This window comes from Rhynchophorus ferrugineus, unplaced genomic scaffold (assembly GCF_030347505.1).
Source record: "Rhynchophorus ferrugineus isolate W39M unplaced genomic scaffold, kcgeb_rfMv2 rfM10, whole genome shotgun sequence".
In the NCBI taxonomy this organism is placed as follows: domain Eukaryota; kingdom Metazoa; phylum Arthropoda; class Insecta; order Coleoptera; family Curculionidae; genus Rhynchophorus; species Rhynchophorus ferrugineus.
The window spans coordinates 7825958-7838667 of NW_027472589.1; the positions used below are offsets into that span (position 1 = coordinate 7825958).

The following is a 12710-nucleotide window of genomic DNA, read 5'->3' on the forward strand; positions in this document are numbered from 1 at the left end:
TGAATAAAAAATGTTTCAGTCGATAGAAAATGTCTGAAGTTGTATCGAGTAACTCGCATTTGCCGAAAGTTTTACTTTTTATTTAAAAGGACGACAATACTGGTTTCAGTTAGATTAAAAGTGGTAATTTTGACTCCGAAGAGAAAGAGAATTCTGGAATACGAGCGACGACACGCCAATGTTATCTTTCAGCATGACAACACTGTACCACATGTTGTAAAGTCGGCGAAAACATATTTGGAAATATTAAAATGGCCATCCAGAGAAATTAAAACCAGTTTTCTCCTACTTGTTCCGACATATGAATCATAACCTGTCTGAGTAGCGCTCCGTTACTTGTGAAGGTGCCAAAAAATAGATCGGTTCGTAGATAACTTTAAAAAATACATAGTTTTTTTGAAATTGAATCCGCAAATTGACCGAAAGATGAGAAAAAGTAGCGGTTATCGATGGACAGTACTTCGAAAACCTTTACAACTAACTTATAGACCTATATATATATACACAGTGTAGAGAGCTTAAAAACATTATATTGATGAAAGAATAACAAAGATAAACATACCTTAAAGAAAGTTTTTAAAAATGTCCAATGAAATACAATTTCTAGAACTATCAAAATATATTTATACAATTTCATCGATAGGCAGTAGTTTCTTAAGGGCTTATACCATCTTCAACTCTCTTGCTTTTTGTTTAGTGGTTTAAATTCATATGGAATCATCCAGATAGTTATTTAAAAGTTTAGTCCACCCACCTAGAAGACTAACATGTTCGGAGGCCAGAAAAGCTGTGTCGGATCGCCAACTATGGCGAGATTTAGTGAAGAATATTACTGTTCTGAGAAGAAAGTCCTGCGATACCAACAGTCACTTATTATACGATCAGATGCGCTGTCAGATTATTCTGTAAGATTATTCTAAAAATATTGCTACCGACTGGGTTGGCGCAGTGCTCAAAGCGACAGAACGGTCCTCCTACTGCTGCAATAGTCGCAGATTCGAATCCTGCTCGGACATGATCGTAAATTTATATTTATGATTGTTTATAATTGTGATTGTCCAAAAGGTAAGAGTGTAAAAACCGACAAGGAAAATAATGCGAGTCACGTTAGTAACCAAGCCGGGTAAGATCGGATGTCCTATGGGATGATCTCCAACTTGGTCACTGAACAATCCCTATGCTGAATGCAGTAAGTACAGTCCAGATAAACCCGAGTTGACAAAAAGAAGATTGACAAAAGAAATATATAAAAAGAGCAAGAAGAAAAAGGAAACCTTGCTTGCCGTGCCGCTATTATTTGTCAAGTAATGATGCTAGTGAAGTTAATTAAGAATTTTATTTAGTTTTATTAGTTTTCGATTTAAAAGATTCATTTATTCATGGTGGTGTGGTACAACCCCAAAAGACCAAAGTGGTATAACCCCTTAAAGACATTTCCTAAATCTACCAGTGTGCAATTAGTTTCTCTATTGTTTTCCTGAGATAACGAGATTGTTTGACACGGTTATCCTTCGGGAACTCAATCTATGCGCCGTGATCGTATGCGTAACCAAGGAACTCTTCTGGGTGTAGCTCTTATCGCAAACCGAGCACTTGAAAGGCTTCATATTGCCACACTCGTACTTCATATGTCTGTTCAGATTGTATTTATACGAGTAGGTCTTGTGGCATTTGTGACAACTATACCGCACCAATACTAAAAACTAGACAAAATTAGTAAAATATACTTAACAGACGCGCGGAATTATAGTTAATATTTTAAAGTTAAGAAAAAAAAGTTGGAGGCGCCGGGTATCGATCCCGGTACCTCTCGCATGCTAAGCGAGCGCTCTACCATCTGAGCTACGCCCCCTCTGAGGTAGTATTTTCTATCATCATTAATAACGTTAAACCGAAATAATAACACCTCGAAATAATTGATAAAAAAATATATTAAATTGTAACTGTACATATATATTTTATATTTATAATAACCAAAACAAACAGTATCGAATAAAATATTATATAAAGGTAATAGTATTAAACAACTCTTATTTACAATATTATCCCCAAAAGCACCGGTGATTATTGCTCATCATCAGGTTTATCCTGTATATGTTCTTTAAAAAAATATCTATACTTTTTAAAGTTATGGTGATTTTACGCTCACTAAAATCATCTGGGTCATTGTTAATATAAACGAAGGGTATGGAAAGGCAATTTTTACACTGTTAATATGTATTGAGAGTATATAAGTTTTTCCTCTGTAAAATGTTACAACAGAAAGCTGGTAACCATAAAATGTAAAAAGTAATGGATAATTTTGGCCGTTTCCAACCGGCTTTCGGTAGGTTTCGGCAGTTTCCGCATGATTTTGCCACTAACAAGTGAACTAGGAAGAGAATACAACGAACTGCGGCAGTAATTTTTCTTTTGACTTTGGTAAGAGCTCTAGTTAAGTGTTTATATCTGGTACTTATTATCATATAAAACTGATGTATTATGTAATTTTAGATTAAGTACGCTTAAGTATTATATTGTTTAATAAGTAAAGTTAAGAATTTTGTTGTTTATATTTTATTTATTTCCGTACTGTTACTGAATACTGAATAAATTATACTTTAGGTATAATTTATTCGGTGAAAGTAAAAGTTCAGAGAAAGAAGACTCATTGCCCTTTATGTGAGCATACCTCATCAAAAACACATCACGTTGATCGAACTGCAACATTAAAACTGATCAAGAAACAATGAATTTTGAAAGAACAACTAAATTACTTTGGTAAATCAATGCTATTAAAACCAGATCAATGACTCAATATGATTGCAGCCATACCCACAGCTAAAGTTTTAATAAATGCTATATTAGACGAAATCCTAAATAATTTAGATAGTGGAACGATTAGACTTATTGACTCATGGAGATTTCCAAGCAAATTGTTTGAATTCCATATGTACAATGCATAAAACTAATCCTATAAATGCAGCAGCCTGAGTAAATGAGATCAAAAATGAAATAGAAATGAGAATTTTGATAGGGATAGGATTGCATTTTGATTGTTGTACCATGTAATCGAATATGATGAGATATTGGACAGTGTATTTATTTAATATATTAAGTTTGAATTGTGGAAAATGGTGTATTATTGTGTGATTGTAAAAATAAACGGATGCTTGTGGACTAGTCCTAAGACTACATAAAGTGGACACTATATAACGAAAGTGCGCCTAGAGCTACATCGTAGTTGGTGTAGAAAAAAGATATTGATAAATAAATTGTATTAGTTATTTTACATATTGCTTTATTTTCTATTTTTCCTTTCAAAATTATTTTAAAACCAAATATGTTTATCAAGAATTATGCTTAATATATTTATTATATTATAGAAGGTGAACAGGGTGCCAATAAATAATATATAACTGTTCTATCTCAACATGAGTTTTAAGGGAAATTTTAGGTAAATTTTTGAATTCGAGAACAGCATACTCTCGAAATAAATGATCTGGATATCTTACATGTTACAGGAGATTAAAATTACACTCAAACTTTTTAAGTTAATTTGTGAATTTAAAATAATTTATTTTATTTATATTATATTCCCCAAACATACGTATATTTTGCGAGAGTTGACAACGTCGCAAATTCAGATTCTCGTATGTATGCCAGAGTATACCAAAATTAGATTTTTTAAAAAGTTTTGGTCAAGTTAAAGAAGAAAAAATTTCGACCACCGCCAGTGGAAAGCTTGTAACTTAAGGATGATGCTCCTCTTCGATGAGAGGACAGTGCATAATAACTTTAAAAAAATACAGGGTGCTACCAAGAAAGTACATATGGAGTTATCAGTAGAAAACGTTTTATAACGACAAAATGGTGGAGGAGCCAATTAATAATTTGCTAAAATATATTACGCAATAATTAAAATACGATGTATTTTATGAAAATGTCTCATATTGCCTTTACATTATTCCAAAATCCCTATATTATTAATAAATAATAGCCTGTATTAATAACATGGCCATTAAAACCTTGAAAATTAAATTTAGTTTGTATTATTTTATGTTCGTTGGGAAAAAAGGAAACCGAAACAATTTTTTCGAGAAAAAGTGGCGAAACTTAAAAAAAACTCTTAGCGTATTCGTAAAAAGACTTATTGCTGAGTCAGATGATTGAACATTTACATTTTCATCCATGGAAATATCAATTTTTAACTTGATATGTCGATTCAAATGCCGCAACTAATTGAAAATATCGAAATACACCCGAAACAAGAGAAAAATCTTATATATCCTCGCGTTTTATGGAAGAATCTCTTCATATTCTGATTCAGTGTCGAGATTAATGACTGTCGCGATTAATCTGGGCACTGAATCATCAGATATCAATAGAACTCCTCCAAATCGCTGGGATGGCCCATGGATCCCTTGAAATGCACGCCCAACACGTGATTTTTCAAGTGGTGCTTTAGCTTGAATGTTTTCCGGCAAACGCTGCACATGTACGGTCTACAGTTCTTGCCGCATATCAGCCGTATATGCCTTTGGAGATTGTCCACTCGCGTGAATGAGTTAAGGCAGGTGGGGCATTGAAAACTCTTCTTTTTTGTGCCTAAAACAGGACTGTATTAATACGTAGATAATTTGAAACTTTCTAGACAATACACCATTATCTCCATGTATCATTGTTCGTCGTTTTCATATTTCGTGGTACTTTTAAATACCAATGTATTTAATAAAATAACAAAAAGGACACACACATTATATTGTTTGTATATTTAATATAAACAATCCACCAACAAACGCCGAAGAACTTAAGCCTTAGATCTAAGAATAAAATATTGTGTCACATTAAACAGATTTGGTACTGTTAAAATTGTCAGGTTAAACTTAAAACTGATTTACATTGACGAAATTAAATTAATTTAAAAAAATAAAGTGAGTGTGTAGCTTCTCCACAAAATTAGAGAATTTAAGGACTGAGAATAATATAATGATTGTGACATAGACCGAGGTAATATTAGAATTAAAATTGGTTTATTTCCATTAAAAGTCATAGTTGCCTCGTGCCTTAACATTTAAACATATCGAAGTCGATGTTCATAACGTTCATGGTCGATCAGCTCTTGTATTTAGAATTGTTTACAATTCGATAGATTCATTTAAACGTAACTGTATATCCACGAAAGATTGGCTGATAATAGCACCTGTTGAAGGAAAAAAAAAGAAAAACAAATGCCGTAACTTGAAAACGAAAGAGAAACATGGGACGGTTTTTCAATATTTTTAAACTTCTTGAACAATACTCGTATATTGTTCTCCTTTCAAGCTCAACAAAATTTAAAAAAAAAACAAAAGGTTTATAGTCTACATATTTAAAATAACCATTAACATATTGTAAAGAAAATATATTATGTTTCGGAATATACTGAATGAATATTTTATTGAAATTAATTTCATAACTCTATACTGACAAGATTGTCGATCCAAAGAATATTCAGTTTATTTTTGGAAATCCTGATTTTCGTTCGCAGTGATGTTCAGAGAAAGTGATAATCCATCCTGTAAATGAAGACTTGCATCTGTTTCAATGGACCTAGATATTTCATACTGAGAAAATGTCATGCACTTGGCCAATATATATACCCTGTGGCTGATAATTCGGAATATAGACAAATAGACATCTACAAAAATAAGACACAAATAATAGAAATATTTATTATACATACATATAAAAATAATACAACTATATATATCATTAATTATTATATTAAAAACATATTAATGAGACCACAGAGTCATTTTTTAGTGAGTAAACGGTATATATACGTGATATAACATATAAAGGTAAGATAACAGTTTGATTCAAGGCAATCAAATAAAATAAGTTCTCCCAATAGGTGACAAAAGTATCAGAGCTGTCTTTTTAATTCTTAAGCAAATCCAGATATTGCTGTTAAAAAAATGAATATATTGAAAATTGCGGATAAAAATTATGAGATAGTAAGTATATAACTTTCACCATTCTAGATATATCATTAGAGGCAAACATAAATCGAAATTACAACTCATGAAAAATTATAATAAACATTATATGCACGATTTTTATATGCATCAACAGGCCAGTGAAAAAATAATTAATGGGATCCAAACCTGGATAATTTAAAATAACTACATCCAGATACTAAAGGACCGATCACCTACACCGAGACCTTCAATACAGACTGTCACTCAGGAAATCTAGAGAATCGTAAGGAGACACAAGGGGATAATCTATATTCATGTTAATTACAAAGTATTGCAAGTCTTGGCACCAGAAAAGGACATATACTAATAAGAAAAAAAAGATCTTATGGGTAGTGAGTCTAGTGAGGTTAATTATAGAAAAACAGCAATATTAATAATTTTTTTTAATAGAAACAGAAGGATTTTTGGAGTTGGTTATTTTACAGTAGACGAGCACGTTTCTCAGTCCTAGAAATATATCTTGTATTTTACAAATTTGAAAGAATATACTTTTTTTATCGCCAAGTTAGCTAATATAAAATATTTATAATTCAAAATGGTGACAAGCAGAAGGAAGTTTGTTGCTTCCTGCTTTATAGGTATATACTTTTGAAATTATGGAAACTCTAGATTTTACTCAAGAATTAAATAAACACCTAATTTTTTCTTCGTTCATTACCTTTATTATTAGAAAAATCTGTGCTATGTATAATTGTAGATAATCTGTGCTGTATAAACCCATAGTTTTTGTATTATTTCCGTAAATTATATATTAATGGCATAATAATATTATTAAAATTCTTCTTCTCCACATCAGTTAACGATTTAGAATGAGATGGCGATTAATTTACCTTGTATTTTGAGATATCCAAAAGTGTAACTCTAGAGTTAACTCATAGAGTATTGGGATGATGACAGTTATCAACAGTCACCAAAATATTGTATTCACCCAATGAAATCAAGTCATTGAATGAGTTTGATTATTTATTTGAACAAATATAACCAAGAACTATAGCGTGGTGAATAAATAATCAGTCAGAGCCAGCATATAGGTTTGTTAGAAAAATATTTTTGACATTATTTCTATGTACAGAAAAGATATAGACATATTTTAATCAATTTTATTTAATTACGGTGCTAAAATTTCAACAAATTCTGCCTCTTATTGTTTTTTGTGAGTTTTTGCAAGACTGTATGCCATTTATATATTTCAAAGTTCACGTTTTATATGAAAAAAAAAATATTTTGATGCTTTAGCTCTCAACTTTATCATTTAGTAACAGTATATTGACGTTATGTGCTACTGCGGGCATTTTGACATGAATTCAAGACTTAAAATAGAAAAAAAAGCGTTTTTCTTGGGGAAATAATATGTTTAGGGAGTAGTAAATATATTAGAATGATTCTTCATAATTAGTCATCATCCCAATTGATGGAGGGTCTATTAACTATAAAGGCCATGCTTTTTGTTCATATGTAAGACAATTACATTGTTTCTGTAGGCTTTATAGGAGCAAAACTGGCAGGAAAATTGAGGGGCCTTCCCGCACTCGTACACCTGATGTCTCTGCAAGTTCCTTTTTTGCGTGTAACACTTCCCGCACCGATCACAGAAGTGCATCGATTTCTGTTTGTCCTGACAGTGTTTCTTGTGGCCGGCGTAACTATTCTTGGTGGAGTAGGACCTCATACAAGTGGTGCATTCATAATACTCATTATGCCCATAGAATCTCGCTTTGTCTAAAAAAATAAATATAAATAACAGTATAATATAACGAACAAATTGCTAATAATTTAATAACTACCCTGTTCCACGCAAAATTACGATATAAACAAAGGTTCGATAAAAAGTCGCAATACATTATCGATAAATTTATTGCTAATTCCAAATCAGTAAACGATGATATTAAAGAAAATTCTCATCAATATCCCGATAAAATTACAAAAATAACATCACCAAACATCAATTTATATCTTATATAAATACTATATTAAATTATAAAAACAGTCTTGGTCATTATTATAATTCGGCTAAGACATTGATGTTTTGCGTACATTTTTTTGTATTACGAGGAGTGTGAATTAATTTTGAATGACTTACTGGTATAACTTTTTCCATATTCTATGGGATATCAAAATTTTTAATTTGGTTTAGTTGACTAGACCTTCTCATATATATATATATATATATATATATATATATATATATCTATCTATATATATATATATATATATATATATATATATATATATATATATATGACCACTCAAAGAAAGTAAGTAGCTAATGAAAAGAATAGAGTACTGTATTTTTATATTCAACATTCCTGGTCCATTCTCATTATTTATGACGCCAGTAGAAGCAGCAACGATAAGGATTGGATGCTTAGAAATATTAGTTCATTTTACCAATTGTTTCAATCAAATAATATTAATTTTATTTATTAATTTATCACTGAAGTATATAATTACAGAGCAAATAAAGTAGCTGAACTGAGTGCAGAAATCAATCCTTTATTCAATGGGTTATTGAATTGGTGTTACTGAGTGGTTTGTTACATGTTGTAAGATTTACATTTAAAACTGGAATATAAAAGAATGTCTTATATATTCTTAAATATATTATAAATACTATAGAAATGGTTACTTAATTTATTATTATTATTATTATTATTATTATTATTCATTAATTACTTAGAAATCAAGATAATCGCAAATACACATGTGGAGGGATACCATTCTAATGTCAATACCGAAGTACTACAACCCTTCTTCTATTTAACCTACTACAACCCTATTCTTTTTCATCTATTTTTTGGGCATTTCAGCAGAACACATACTATAACCATTTGATCTTGTATTTAACAGGAAAAATAACATAGTTAATTTAAATACTTGAATACTAATTATAATACAGATTAAATAAAATAGGTTCTTCAAGATATATACCATGTTTTTTTTAACATAGTGTGAAAATAAACCTTAGGTTAGTTGGTAACGACTAGTAATAACGTATTAATTTTAAAAAATCTTGAAAATTATTAACCTGCAAGAATATAACTACCTTAAAATGCTGATATCAACGATCAAACGCAGTCCAAAGCTAACTCTTGGTTAGAGAAGAAAGTCAGAATGAATAGAAGAATATTTAGAATACGATGGCGTGACAAAATAACTCTTTTCTTGTTGATTACTAGTTAATTTGTTGACTTTTCAATAAAATCAACTTAAGTACGTTTTATTGAATATTGTTAATTAAAATATTAAGGGCATAATAAACTATTAATTTTATGATATTTATTTATATGCAGTAATGAGGTATTCACACATTCGTAATACTCATTCTCCGCGTCAATTTTAACATTAACATCAACTAAAAACGAGAGAAGAACAAATGCAAAGTAAAAAGTAATTCATGAACCTATGAAACAGACCGAACTTAAAAAAATTTGATTCGCTTGCAAACGAATAGTGAAAATACATAATTTACAGTAGATAAGTTTATTGCTATATCGAAAAAAATACTATATCTATATATATATAATTATGTTGTTAATTATAAATAAGTCTTGGCAATTTTTCTTTCAATTTCTCAACCCTAGGTCTTTATTTTATTGAAAATGTAAAATAATTTTGAAGAATATACTTGAAAGAAATTTTAGAGGAAGTTATACCCTACACGCTATAAGCACCAAACATGTTACCACATGGTCTGATTAAGTACCACTTCCTAAAAAATAACCAAGGTCGTACGTCAAACACTCAAAATTAATTCATAATCCTTGTACTAAAATCACTCGTCTTCGGACGACAAAATAAAAAAAAGGGTTCGATAAAAGAACGTTCAGAAGTTTCTTCCCATGAAGTGTAAGGCGACGTGTCTTTTGAGATTATCCTGTCTGTGACTGCGGTGGCTACAGTGAGGACACTGATACTGTTTATCTCTACCACATTCCCTCCTGTGCCTGTAAAGACTTTCCGGGTTCTTGTAGCTCTTTCCACACTGACAATAGTATCTCCTTCCTAAAAATTGATTACTGTTACTATATCAATGAACTGTAATACTATTATAGTATAGTGAATAATATAATAGTAGTTCTAATATCGAATAGATGGTTTCTTTAAATGAATCGAAAAAAGTAATTCACAAGTTTATTTCAGATAATTATACATTATTTTATTGTTATGGGTAGTGGAGTCCACTGTACCCCCCAAAATGTACGTAAAATTTAAATCAAAAACAGTTTATTGAATTATAAAAAACATACCATAGCATTAGCACTAGAATAACATATTATGATATACGCAGAATCATTCGTTACACCTAAGTTTTTCTTGGGCTGTATAGATCTGTGAACCATCATATTGAAATCACAAGTTGTCAACATCAATAACATTTTTCACTAAGTAAAAATATTCGAATTTTACTGTAAGGGATATTTAAATATCATATTTAAATTTGGCGTAAATTTCGGAGCTTTGTATATGTTATAAATATTTTAGATTTGATTGGGCAACTTTGTACGAAAGTCAGTCACAAAAAATATATACACTACTGTTTGTTTAAAACTCTTAATGATTTATCATTATTTTGTGACTACACGGAGAGATTTTTGATGAAAACGAAGTAGATAAAGTAGATAAAGAACTTAAAGAAACAAATGAAAATAATGAAACAATTATTAAAATGGAATGGAGGTCAGATGAAAAGGAAAAGATAAAGTGTGCTTATTCATAGTAAAATATCATCAATAAATAGTTGGTAATGACAATGAGTATTGAGGTGCTACTTAAAGTAACATTAAATAAATTAATTAATCTTAAAGAATAATATAGTAAGAATTGTTTAAACCTTAGACAGATATTACTGTGGTTAATTTGATACAAAGCAGTATATATTAATAAATATAATAAAACAGGGAGCTTTAATCCAGATATGCTCAAGAAGGTAAATATGACAGCCCAGGTTGATTTGATATATTTAAAAAGTTGATTAAATCATCAAGAACAAGCTAAATATATTATTTGCACTTTGTCAGATTAGCAGTGAGAGTTTGAACACTTATAGATATATGACAAACATTTGGAAGCCGATGGCTTGGATAGAAATCAATAAAATTTGTTGGCTAGCGTTTCTATGGTTATTGAGATTTCTAAAATTCAACTGACACTATTTCAATGTATGTTTGGTAGAAAAACAAATGTCCGTTTAGTACCAATCAGTTTATTCAAAAAAGTTTTGGAACTATGACCGGTACCTATGATTAAAAATCAACAGCAAATAAAATAAATATAATTTAATAAACATTCCCTTCTACTGCTTTAAATTATTATGAAAAGCGTATTATAAAATTAAACGATACAGTCGTAAATACCAATAAATCGTTTGAAAAAAAGGTGAAAGACATTAAAAGACATATTTTACTTACTTTTATTTCACACAGTCATATCTTTATAACCAAATCCTAAAGGCTAAACAGAACTAAACCTAAATATACTTGACGAATTTCAAATTAAACAACTCTATACAAAAATAAAATATTTAAAAAAATGACGTTATAAAACCACTGGTTTCAAAACGAAATCAGAAAGAAACTGTTACAGACTCACATCAACATATAATAAATAAATAAATAGTACAAATAAATATAGACAGTCCTTTAAGTTGTATGAGATTTTATTTCATTCAAGTCTTAAGTTCATCGATCTTTATAAAATCATCAAAGGATATTTTCTAAATTCATCAAAAACCAAATGTATTTACCAGTGTGAATTTTGAACGAATTGTATGCTTAATTTTAATCATTAATAGTATGTTCATTTAATTGACTTTATTCTGTGTCTTAAAATATTTAGTGAAATAGTAACTTTCATGTTGACTTAATACAAATGCTAAATCATTATAATATTAATACAAGGTTCTATATTGATGAAAATTTAACTAAAAGATATTAGATCCTTTGTAGAAGAAGTTGTTTCACCAAATAGTTCTTTCATACTGCACAGATTCTTAAAGAAATTAGTTTGAAATCAACATAAAAGTAGTAACATTTATGTTTAAATGATTTTTCTTTTTGATATATCGAAAATAAGGATTACTGGTTTCAAAACGAAATCAAAAAGAAACTATTACAGACTCACATCAACATATAATAAATAAATAAATAGTACAAATAACTATAGACAGTCCTTTAAGTTGTATGAGATTTTATTTTATTCAAGTCTTAAGTTTATCGATCTTTATAAAATCATCAAAGGACATTTTCTAAATTCATCAAAAACCAAATGTATTTACCATTATGAATTTTGAACGAATTGTATGCTTAATTTTAATCATTAATAGTATATTCATTTAATTGACTTTATTCTGTGTCTTAAAATATTTAGTGAAATAGTAACTTTCATGTTGACTTAATACAAATGCAAAATCATTATAATATTAATATAAGGTTTTATATTGATGAAAATTTAACTAAAAGATATTAGATCCTTTGTAGAAGAAGTTGTTTCACCAAACAGTTCTTTCATACTGCACAGATTCTTAATGAAATTAGTTTGAACTCAACATAAAAGTTTTGATATATCAAAAATAAGGATCAGACATTATTTTTGCTGACTTACAATGCAAGAAACTTTATTTAAACGTTGTTTTTAATCCTTCCAAAATGTATTAAAGTTTTAATGATTTTATATTAGTTTTACACAGAAAACTGAAGAAAGGGGGTTTAA

General features: G+C 29.5%; 1 non-coding gene across 1 annotated transcript; it reads right to left on the reverse strand.

Annotated features, from left to right (window-relative positions):
* Window positions 1-1779: 1779 nt before the first annotated feature.
* On the reverse strand, window positions 1780-1852 carry TRNAA-AGC (transfer RNA alanine (anticodon AGC)). Its single transcript has one exon. It is a non-coding gene; the product is annotated as a tRNA-Ala (tRNA).
* Between the last annotated feature and the right edge of the window lie 10858 nt (window positions 1853-12710).